Below are 10,020 nucleotides of genomic sequence, written 5' to 3'. Positions count from 1 at the left end.
GGTCTGTGTCTGGTGTCCACCACTAGTCCAAATAATTGTGTCAAATGCAGCAGGGATAGGTTGAACAAAACCACTTTGGGGATTACAGTGCCATTTTTATGTGGACGGGAGCTAACCACTCTTTGCCATGGCTGATAATTATCAGAACACACTGATATGATTATGAAGTTTGTTCAAACTGGTGCCCATTCTGATTAGTTGGTGCCTATGCCATGGAAGTTGTTAAACATTTTCAGTATCACCCAGACCACAGATTCTACTCAAAATGCTCATTTATTCATGAAAAACATATTCATGGAGTTTGTAATAGATTGCAAACACGACACTGAAATCAGGAAAAATAAAGATGAGTAGCAGGTCCAACTTGTAGTCTAAGAGTACATAATGTAGCAGGAGAGACAATTTCCAATTTTGAGTGAAGGAATCATTGAACTGAGAGTAAGATACATTTGATTTATTCTTTGCTTTATTATTTACTATCTTTTTGACCATGTAATTTCACAGAGCAGTAAGTCTGTCAGATAACAGATTGTATGCACTCTAACTTCATCAATTAAATATCTGTATGACCTTGGGCCCTGTTATTTTAGCAGGGTAAATTTTTATTTTTAAAAAATAGGGATAGGACTGTTAGAATAAAACAAGATCATATGTGCAACTACTTAGTGCATCAGGGGCACATGTCTTTTTATTTTGAATTCCATTAGATTTTTTAAAATCAAGAATGCTGAATTTTTAAAATTGCTTTTCAGCATCATAATATTTAAAATTTGGCCATTAATATATCACCAATTATATGAATAAGTCGAAATTTAACCATTCCTAGATGTGTGTAATTAATCATACTTGATTTTAAATTATTCTCCTGAATCTAATTTTCCAGAAATGTACTTAAATTTTTAAAATATCTATATGTTGGGAGGCCGAGGTGGGAGGATCGCTTTAGCCCAGGAGTTTGAGGTTGTTGTGAGCCAAGCTGACTTCACAGCACTCTAGCCTGGGAAACAGAGCAAAAAGTCTATCTCAAAATAAATAAATAAATAATAAATAAATAAAATAAAATACCCGTAGTAGGTATGAATCTTGATGTATAAACTCAATTGTGAAAGGAATATCATAGTTTTTATTAAATTAATTTAATGCTAGCTGCACGTGCACATGCTCCTAGGTTGGTAGGATATTTAATGGCAATAATTCTTGAGTCTCTTTCCTGTTACTAAGGTAGTATAAAGATTCTAGGGTCTCACAAATGACCAAGACAATGGCTGGAACTCCTTGTCATCAGTCACCTCTGTTCCCCAGGTACTCCCAGATCACCTATATTTTAGTACTAGATCTGTAAGCTGCAATTTTCCTTGGGGTTTTGCTGCCATAGCACAGAGCACATGTCCCAGTTATTTTAGGAAATTATAAATTTGTCCTTTCTCACTAGCTTGGCGGAATTTCTTCCTTTCTTTCCAGTCAAAGCTGATCTCCAGGACAGAAACAATTAATCTAACCTCTTCAATGGAGTTTTTTTGCAAAGGTGAAGAGAGAATCAGTTCAAAAATCTTTGAAGTGATGAATTACAAATCCACATGGCTTGGGGCTGAGTGTGGGGAGTGGATACAGAGAATAGCAACATAATTTGATAACATGAATTGTGACACTTTCCATTTCTTCCATGCTTTGTAAGAGTTTAAACAGCAACAAAAATACTAATTTCCTTCTCAGGGTTTGACAGAATTTCTTGCTAAAACCACCTGAGCCTCATAACTTTTTTGAGAATACCTCTTTTAGGAGTGTTGCAATTTTTACATGATTATTGCTATATTCAGATTTTCTACTTTTTCTTAAGTCAACTTTGGTAATTTCAATTTTTTCAGAAAATATTTTCATCTCATTGAGATTATTATCTGTAGCAGAGATTTATGTATAATACTGTAATTTATATATCTTACCTATTTGGAGAATTTGTTAAAAAAAAATAGAGATAGGGCCTCACTCTATTACGCAGGATGGAGTGCAGTGGCTGATCATAGCTTATTGTAGCCTTGAACTACTGGGTTCAAGTGATGTTTCCATGTCAGCCTCACAAGTAGCTCAGACTAGAGGCTTGTGCTACCACATCCAGCTAATTTTTTTGTACTTTTTGTAGAGACAGGGTCTTACTATATTGCTCAGTCTGTTCTCCAACTCCAGACCTCAAGTGATCCTATTACTTTGCCCTCCAAAAGTGCTGATATTATTGGCGTAAATCACCATGACCAGCGCATATTGTTCTTACTTCTAAAATTTAATGATTTCAATTTTTATTTGATTGGATTACCTAGAAGTTTGTGTGCTTTGCTGTTTCTAAAACTTCCATTTTTGAGTTTATTTATTTATCATACTGTAATTTTTCTAGTTTCAAATTTATTAATTTCTGCCTTTTACTTCAACCTTTTTTCTACATATTTTTTTCTGACTCATTGAGTTACATGTTTAATAAATTTATTTCTAATCACACTTGTTTAATAAGAAATGCACTCAGTGTTGTGCTTATGACTCTGATTTTGGTATTAGTCACCTCTTAGATTTGATGTGACTTTTTACCATTGTAATTATTTAATAATCTTATAGTAGTTTTGTTTTCATTTACCAAAGGTTTCCTTAGTTTTGTTGAATTGTGATCTGCAAATATATCCTCTGAAGTTCCAGTTTTGAAGAGTTTATATTAATCATCTTATAATTTTAATAATAATGGCCTATTTTAGTCTTTAATCCCCTTATTTTAGGTAGTGTAGATTCAGGGTCAGAAGCCTTGAGAATCAAGAGTGTCAAGAGCAGGAGAAGGTCTTGCCTCAGTGCAAGCAATCTGGCAGAGCTAATTCAACTGTCTTGTACCTTTTTGTTCTATTCTGGCCTTCAACAAATCAAATGATGCCCACCCACATTAAGGAGGCCATCTGCTTTACTCATTCCACTAGTTTAAATGTTAATTTCTGCCAGGAGCACCCTCACAAATACAACCAGAAATGTTTAACCGTATATCCAGGCATCGAATGGCCCAGTCCGGTTGACATACAGAATTAACCATCTTAAGTTTATATCTTGTTAACTTGGCACTCATATACGTCTTCTTAAACCATACTTATTCTCCAAATAAAGATAATAACAGAGTCATAATTCCACCTAACATGATATAACTATCCTGTGTAGAAACCAAAACATACTAACATTTTTATCAGAAGAGGAGGTAAAGTCCTTAGTGATATTATATCTTTTCCTTGATGTCTTGTAACTAAACTCTATGATGTAAAATTAACAATACTTAAATATCATGACATAAAGTCAATATATCTATGTTACATGGTAAAAGAATGAGAGGGGAACAAAGATTATATGTGTGTGTGTGTTTATAAAAAAAAACCAAAAAGGAAATATTCAGGATAATTACAGTCTTCACTTCTGTAACTAGCCACATGGTTGTTACTGGTATTTATAACTATCTCCTTCCACTACCCAGTCTATATTCTCTTTATTTTCAGCAAGCACCTTAGCTGGTCATGGTTCATTACCTGGTAGAGTTACTCAAATCTCCATTTCAAAAGGGTCAGCTCATTAGTACTACAGCCTGTATTGGGTTATTATGGTTTTCCATGAACCTTAATCACGCTGAAACTCATACACTTCTTAGTAGATCTCTTGTATTCCAGATATGCTCTTCCTTACCTCTACTGTGGAGCAGCAGCCTGGCTGTCACTTGGTAATCAGAATCAATCACTGCAGCCAGCATAGTAACTCTCATCTTTGCCTAATGATTTAGAGGCATGAGGAGCCCAAAATAGCTGGGTGGCAGTCTTATCTTCTAGTTCAGTGTAATCATAGTTGTGTCTTCTGGTGGATGCATTTCTCCTTCTGGGACTAAGATCTCTAGGTCCGCATTGCATAAAGTCCCAGGAACAGGAAACAACATTTTGCTAGAGGGTCACTGGGAGTGATAGTGAGTGGTGCCAGTCCCATTTCCACTCCTTTATTCCTGAATCTATAAATCCTGTTATGAGGAAACAGTACCATATATTGGATGCTGATTCAGAGAATGTATAGACTTCCGGAAAAACCTTGCCCCAGCCCTGCAAGGTATTGCCACTTAGCTGACTCTGTAACTAAATCTTCCAAGGCCATTACATTATTCTATCCAGATAGCTGCTTCAGGATGGTGGAAAACAGGGTAAGATCAGTGAATTTCATGATCACAGGCCCATTGCCTCACTTCTTTTGCTGTGAAGTGAGTTCTTTGCTAAGAAAAAATACTGTGTAGAACACCATGATTGTGGATAAGGCATTCTATAAATCCATGGATGGTAGTTTTGGCTTAAGTATGCCATGCAGGGAAGGCAAATCCATATCCAGAGTGTCTATTCCAATAAGAATGAAACACTGCCCCTTCCATGATGGGAAAGGTCCAGTGGTGGCTGTAACCTGGTCAACCCTGGTGAGTGGAATTCCATGTTGATTAAGCCCATGCATAATCTCCATTACTGCCACTGTGGCCATTATGTTCATGAGTCCATTGATGACAAGAGTGCCTGGGGAGAAGTCCAACAAGTATCCACAGAAAAGGTCATTTGATCACCTTGATTATTAAAATCTTCCTCTGCTAAGGTCACCCTTTGGTGAGCATTCACATGGGACACAAATATCTTCATGTTTTTTTGCCTAGAGAGATATATACACATACCTCTTACACAAATTTCTTTGTCACGTATTTTTCAATCGTGTTGTTTCTAATTCTCTGACCAAACCATTGTCAATAGCCCATGAATCAGTATATAGTCACACATCTGGTCATTTCTCCCTCCAAGCAAACTGCACAACCAGGTGCACTGCTCAAAATTCTGTACACTTGGAGGATTTTTCTTCACCATTGACTTTTAGGGATGTCCCAGAGATGGGCTGCTGTGCTGAAGCTGTGCACTGTGGGCCCTGCCGGCATATTGTGCAGAGGTCTGCACACCAGACCTGAGTCTTTTCTTCCTCTGTCAACTGATCATAGGGAAGTACCCATAAGGCCATAGGTGCAGGTTGGAAGAGTAGGGTAGAATGAGTGGGAACTATGAGCACTTGGGCCACTGCTTCATTTAACTTACTTGTTTCTTCAGGTCAGGGCCTGCTTGGGTCCCATCGCATATATTCCATTTCTATTTGATGTTGGAGCATTAGCATGTGCCACATCCAACTTTATGGCTGAGGGTAAGTCAGATAACAACCCATCCACAATGGGCAGCTCAGTTCTTATTGTAACTCAGTGGCCCATGGTCAAGTGTTCAGTCTGTACTGAAGCCTAGAAACAGGCCAAAAGCTGTCTCTCCAAATGAGAGTGGTTATCTGCAGAGGATTGCAGGGTCTTGCTACAAAACCTTCAAGGCCTGTCCTGTGATTCATCTATACGAGCCCGCCAAAACTTTCAAACAGCATTTTTATGGGCACGTACATGTCAAGCACCATTGGATCTGCTGAGTCATGTGACCCAAGTGGCAGGGCAGCTTGTAGTGCAGCATGGATCTGTTGTAGAGCCTTCTCTTGTTTTCGATCTTACTCAAAACTAGTACATTTTTGGGTAACTCAAAAAATGGGCTGGATAACACACCCAAACGAGAAATACATTGCCTTTAAAATCTGAAGAGGCCTGCTAGATATCATTATGCCTCTTTCTTAGTTGTAGAAAGCATGGCAGCAACAACTTCTCCTTCACCTTAGAACAGGTTCCATGTTCTTATGTTCACTGGACCTAGAACATTTCTGCTTTTACAGATCAAGTAAAAGTAGGATAGTAAGCTTCCTATGCATTTCCCTTTTAGGAACACTATGATGAATAACCAATGCCATAGGTCCTTTGAGTCAGTCTACTCCGATTGCTGCTTTGACTCTGCTTTCCGTTTTGGTAACTACACCCAAATTACCTTTGCTGGCTGAGTGCTGCCACTTAGCCCTTGCCACTCCGGGGTGCAATTGACTTCCATTGCATTTAGATTTCTCAATTCAGTGACCATCGTTTTCATTGTGAGGTCTGTTCTACAGAGAAGAGTGATCACAGAGCTCCTCAAAGATGCTGCAGCTCCTCTGATTGATATAATTCTCATGGTATTGGCAAAAGATATGTCTTCTGGATCCTCCCAGTGTGGTGAGTGGGCCTTTAATGATGAATCCACCTCCCTGAATCTTTAAATTTCTTTCTCTGCATTAAATCAAGGCATGTCTGGCATTTCCAATTTGCTCGCAGTGTACCACCTTTTGGTCCAACCACACTGTTAGTCTTTTCTATTTCTTAGTTATATTAGGAACAACCAGCCAATGTCATTAGTTTTCCAAATTTATTCAAAAGTATCATATATGGTCAACCAGCTCCTTTCTTCTCATAAATGGTTGATTGGGTACATCTAATGCAGATATTTTTCATATCTCTATTGCCAGATCACACCAAGGACTATCAGTGCTCTCTTTAATACTGAAAATAAAGCCATTAGCATCTTTAAATCTAATCAGATTAGAGAGCCAATTCCAGAAACCCTGGAACCAATTAAAAGAACTCATCCTTAACATTCCACTCCTGTGGATTCTCTTGGCACTAGAAACAGACTCAATAGGATACACACGCACACACACGCACACACACACACATGCACACATGTTATGAAGACATTTATTATAACGTATTGGCCCTCACAGTTAAGGAAGCTGAGAAATCCCACAGTCTGCTGCTGTCAGTAAGCTGGAGCCCCAGGAAATCTGGGGGTGTAGTTCTAAGGCCTGAGAGCCAGAGAGCTGATGGTATAGATTCCAGTCTAGGTCTAAAGACCCGAGAACCAGATGCACCAACAGCAGGAGAAGATCGAAGTTTCAGCTCAACAATCTGGCAGAGCTAATTCTGCCTTCCTCTGCCTTTTTGTTCTATCCAGGCCCTGAATGGTTAGACAATATCCACCCACGTTGGGGAGGACCATCTGCTTTACTCTGTCCATCAATTCAAGGGCTAATCTTTTCCAGAAATACCCTCACACACACACACACACACACACACACACACACACACACACACACACACACAGAAATAATATTTAACCACCCATCCAGGTATCCTGTGGCCCAGTGAAACGGACACATACAATTAACCATTACACTGTTATTTCTCAAACATTTTATTAGCTGTTCTTTCTCTGTCCATCCCTTTATAGCTGTTTTTACCAGAATTTTCATCTTTGGTTCTCTGTCTTTCCTCTTGCAAATCAAATTTTGTTGGACAAGATTTTTCATTTCTGTGCTATCAGCTATTTCTTTCACATTTCCTCATCTGCACCTTCAGTCCAACTTTTTTTCCACCAACTGCCTACTGAACAGAATCACCAGAACATGTTGTCTCCTTGAAATTAATTCACCAAATATGAGTGAATAAAAATGATTTGTGTCTCAATGGAGTTAAAATATTCTTAAAGACTTCAATCATAAGTGAATGAAGAGTTTCTTTATTCATACAACATAACTTATAATGAAAGAACACGAGATATATTGCATGCAAAAAGTGTAATAAAATTTCAGAAGAATGATGCCTTCAATTCATGTAGATGTATTATCATTTATTCTTTATATTTTATTTGTGTGGCTTTCTCATAAGATGAATTTTGTTTTTTTATAAACTTGTTTTTCTTAAACCTTAATATTATTATCACAAAGCCTAATTTGTACATTTATGGAACATTCTGGTTTTGTTTGGAAATATGCTCCAGACCATGGAGTAAAGAGATAAATGCCACAAGTCTTTCACATGAGCTTCTGAGAAATGCTGGAATTTATCTTTCTCACTTCTAAGTCAGTGCTGAGAAAAAAAATTTGTGAGCATTCTTTACCAACCAGTTATGTATCAGCCTAATAGCTATATGATATCCAAACCACATTATCCTCATCAATTAGTATGTATTTATATGACATATAATAGTGTGTGACAAAATAAATATCTTACTAAAATCAAGGTAATTTATACATCTTTTGTCCTTTCTTCAATCTTTCAAGCCTATCCACCTTCAACAAAATTAAATTAGACTAGCCTGACAGAAGTGTTCTTTAGTAAGCTACGCTGGTATTTACCTAGTTTCCTGTTTGCACTTGACATTGTCAAATTTACCTTAAAAAGCAGTTTAATCTGAGTGTTCTTGGATTCCAGATCTTTCTTTTTATGTTAACATAAGCAAAACATACATTTTAACTAAAGTGGAAGATATTAAGTGTGTTGATATGGTTAATTGATGGATTATTTAAAGGACAAACATGAATTATTCTTAAAATAAATCACTTCTGACTCCCAGTTTCTTCTCTCAACATCCCCCTCTCTGGCCAAATACATTCACAGTCACATTCAATATTTGACAACTTGGAAAAAAGCTGAATTAAATAAAAATAATTCAGCTGAGTCTGGTGAAAACTTTGATGACAGTTTATTACAATAAACATATGACTCACTTTAATGATGGAATTTGATATAATGACATGGCCTCTCTATTAACATTGCACATCTGCTTACTAAAAGCACCATTTTAATATCTGCTCTTTAACTTGTTTGCCAAATAACCAAGTTTCTATTTGGCATTTCAATCTTAAATTAAGTTGATATCTAAATGAGAAAATTCCCCAATCCCCTTCATCTTTACTTTGGAAATCTTTTTAAAGCTTTTAAAGTTTTTATTTATCTTATATAGCTGTGGCTCAACATGCAGCCAGTCTTGGTTCATAATGGTCCAGATATAAAAATGATCTTTCAGCAAAGATTTCAATGGGAGGACATTCAAATTCTGCATATATCTATTTAATGGCTTGTTTTATTTATATTTTTGTTTTTATTATTTAATTCCCATAGACAGGTGCTGACTGAGGCTAAGAGAACATCACTATTTCTCCAATCCTGATGAGATGACCAGGTGTGCAGATTCAGTAAGTGATGTCTCAAGAATAAGGTCAAGATCCAAGAAAGCATTCAATTGATGGACCTGGAAGAATTTTTTTTCCAGTTTTTCATCCTATTGCTATATATGCAAGGGTTAATACTAACTCTCTTCAGGGCCATTATCTCGTTAAGTAAATAATCCCATATAAATAGATGGGATGTGAGAGAAGAAACACTGAACCAAATTTCATGGAATATTGATGAAAACTCCCTCCAGGAGAATCTAATATGATTCCCTATATGTGTGTTATACCCTATATGTATTTCCCACACCAACTCTTAAGAGATGAAGAGGAGAACCAAGATAAAAAGCAAAACTAGGAAGACTAAGGGAAAGAATGATTGATGAGTACCAAAGATCAAAGTGTATGGGAGGGAAGCCTGGAACATCCTAGTGTTTGGGTGTTTAGGAGTCCTCAGCTAACGTGGGGTTCCAGTAACAGAGCAGCTAGTAACCCCTGCCTTAATGGTAAATGAAGAAGAGCTAGATGTGGTGTTTGCAGTATACCTTTCATGGGATACTTCTTTTACCTGGCGGACAGCGTAATGCCCAGTTGTTTGATCCATGACCAGGGGTCCTTCACGTGGGAAACATGTTGATAATGGCAGATGTCCTTGTGACTCTTGTTTGACTCATGCCCAGTTTATGTCTGCCTGATTATCTTTCTGGTGCTGGGAGTCTGACCTTGTGTTCCCCTTGGCATTCTGGGGAAAACTCGGCCTGGAGTAGCCCCTGGTTCTTCAGAGGGAAGGCACAAATTCAATATACCACCAAAATAGGAAACAAGTCCAAAAATTTTTACTTATAGATCCTTGGCAAGTAGGGCACAATGAGATGGGGAGGCAGTCCTCTTTCCCCAGGCAGTAATGAAGGGGGTGGGGAGAGAGAGAGAGAGAGAGAAAACTAATGGGATGTATATTGCAATAGGGTTTAAGCCACTTTAAGATCACAGGTAAATGCTTTAATAGTTTGTATAAAGGAAGCACAGGGAGACCAGTCTACTAGGTGGAAAGATGCCTCCAAGTTCTTATCTCTGGCCTCAGGCTTGATTTATTTGGATGTG

This window comes from Microcebus murinus, chromosome 3, assembly GCF_040939455.1.
Source record: "Microcebus murinus isolate Inina chromosome 3, M.murinus_Inina_mat1.0, whole genome shotgun sequence".
Classification (NCBI taxonomy): domain Eukaryota; kingdom Metazoa; phylum Chordata; class Mammalia; order Primates; family Cheirogaleidae; genus Microcebus; species Microcebus murinus.
Note: the sequence above shows the minus strand (reverse complement) of the source record.